Source organism: Microcebus murinus, chromosome 18 (genome assembly GCF_040939455.1).
Source record: "Microcebus murinus isolate Inina chromosome 18, M.murinus_Inina_mat1.0, whole genome shotgun sequence".
Lineage (NCBI taxonomy): Eukaryota > Metazoa > Chordata > Mammalia > Primates > Cheirogaleidae > Microcebus > Microcebus murinus.
In genome coordinates this window covers 18737751-18740210 of record NC_134121.1, presented here as the reverse complement: position 1 = coordinate 18740210, position 2460 = coordinate 18737751, and the positions used below count along the sequence as shown (strand labels likewise).

Below are 2460 nucleotides of genomic sequence, written 5' to 3'. Positions count from 1 at the left end.
TGGCTCTTGCCTGTAATCCTAGCACTCTGGGAGGCTGAGGCGGGAGGATCGCTCAAGGTCAGGAGTTTGAAACCAGCCTGAGCAAGAGCGAGACCCCGTCTCTACTAAAAATAGAACGAAAATAATTGGCCAACTAAAGATATATAGAAAAAATTAGCCGGGCATAGTGGTGCATGCCTATAGTCCTACCTACTCAGGAGCCTGAGGCAGAGGGATTGCTCGAGCCCAGGAGTTTGAGATTGCTGTGAACTAGGCTGACACCACGGCAGCACTCTAGCCCAGGCAATAGAGTGAGACTGTCTCAAAAAAAAAAAAAAAAAATTAAAAATAGAACTACCAACAATCTCACTGCTGGATATATAGCCAAAGGAAATGAAATCAGAATGTTGAAGAGGTATCTGCACTACTATGATTGCAGCATTATTCATAATAGGCAAGATATAGAATCAACCTGAGTGTCCATCAACAGATGAATGGATAAAAAAATGTGGTACATATACACAGTGGAATACTATTTGGCCATAAAATAGAATGAAATCCTGTCATTTATGACAACATGGATGAACCTAGAGAACATTATGTTAAGTGAAATAAGCTAGGCACAGAAGGACAAATACCCCATGATGTATCTCATATGTAGAATCTAAAAAAGTTGATTTCATGGAAGTAGAGAGTAGAATAGTGGTTACTAGAGGTTGGGGGTGTGTAGGGGAGGGATGGGGAGAGGTTGGTTAATGGGTACAAAGTTACAGTTAAATAGGAGGAATAAATTCTGGTATTCTATGGTACAGTAGAGTGACTACAGTTAACAAAAATGTTTCTTTCTTCTTTCTTTCTTTCTTTCTTTCTTTCTTTCTTTCTTTCTTTCTTTCTTTCTTTCTTTCTTTTCTTTCTTTTTTTAGTTTGGGATATGACCTTTATTGAGCTCATCCACTAGAGTGGAAATAATGTCTGTACAAAACCAAATGTTTGTTACTCTAACTTCTGCATCGCAATTAAAATCCGAACAGTTTTTTAAAAACAAAACAGTCAACTCAATCAAAACCCGCTGCCTCAGAATCAATAGCTTTTTTGAAGCCACAGTAACACTTAACATATGGTTAAGACTCAAATGCAGAAATGCGGTTGGTTGGAAAGCTCATTAAACTTCCAACTTGCTCAAACAGAATTACAAAAAGGCAAAATTGTATTTTTCACAGAGATACAGTCCACCGGCATCACCAACACTGGACAGCGGTTAGAGAATTTAGAGTCCTGAGATACCAAGGACCTCAAGGCATCCTTTAGACAGTCTTCTGTTGTCCTTTCTTCCCAATCGGAGATCTGTGGATGTGCGGAATGACAGCACCACCAACAACTGTAGCCTTGATGAGAGAGTCCAATTCTTCATCTCCACGAATAGCAAGCTGCAGGTGACAGGGGTGACACGCTGCACCTTTCTTTAAGTGTGTTGATGCATTTCCTGCCAGTTCCAGAACCTCTGCGGTGAGGGAGTCCGGGATGGCTACGCTGAGCACAGCTGCAGTCAAACCCACGCGGCCGTGACTGGTCGTCCCAGATTCCGGGTGTCTGTGAATACGGCCCACCGGTCACTGCAGCCCAGCTGTCTGCCAGCGGGAAACCGCCTTTGTCTTGGCCTTTCCGGAGCCCGTCATTTCGGATTCAGCTGCAGCTCAATCAAGCAAGGCGGAGAAAGGGCTAATCAGACACACACAGAGATGTCACCTCCTACTTCTTGCTTGCACCGCGACTCAAACTACCTGTATATTTCAACATAGCCAGAAGAGAGGGTCTCCAGTGTTCTCACCACCAAGAAATAAGTGTTTGAGGTGCTGGATATGCTAATCGCTCTGATTAGATCGTTATGTATGCATTTATCAAAACATCACCCTGTACCCCACAAAAATGTACAATTATTATGTTAATTAAAGACAAAACGAAACTTTAAAAAATGCACGTAGTTAAAAAAAACAGCGCTACAAGGCTTATGATGAAACACAACCGTCCTTCACTCATGCCCAAGAGGCAACCAACTTTCTTTCCCTCCCTTCCTTCCTTCCTTCCTTCCTTCCTTCCTTCCTTCCTTCCTTCCTTCCTTCCTTCCTTCCTTCCTTCCTTCCTTCCTTTCTCTCTCTTTCTCTCTTTCTCTCTTTCTTTCTTTCTTTCTTTCTTTCCTTCCTTCCTTTTTCAGACAGAGTCTCACTCTGTTACCGGGCTAGAATGCCATGGTGTCAGCCTAGCTCACAGCAACCTCAAACTCCTGGGACTACAGGCATGCGCCACCGTGTACTACTTTTTGGTTTTCCTGAAATTATCAGTTATATTCTCATTTGTTTACTTTTCCATGTGCCTACTTCACCCCTTTTCCCCAAATGCTCCAAAAGATCTGTCACATGGCTGTCAATAGTTTTTCCATACTCTCAGACACAGTTTGAACCCATTTGTGGGTTCTATTTACCT

General features: G+C 42.6%; 1 pseudogene; it reads right to left on the bottom strand.

Annotated features, from left to right (window-relative positions):
* Positions 1–899: 899 nt before the first annotated feature.
* On the bottom strand, positions 900–2144 carry LOC142861860 (histone H2A.Z pseudogene; annotated as a pseudogene).
* Positions 2145–2460: the final 316 nt, after the last annotated feature.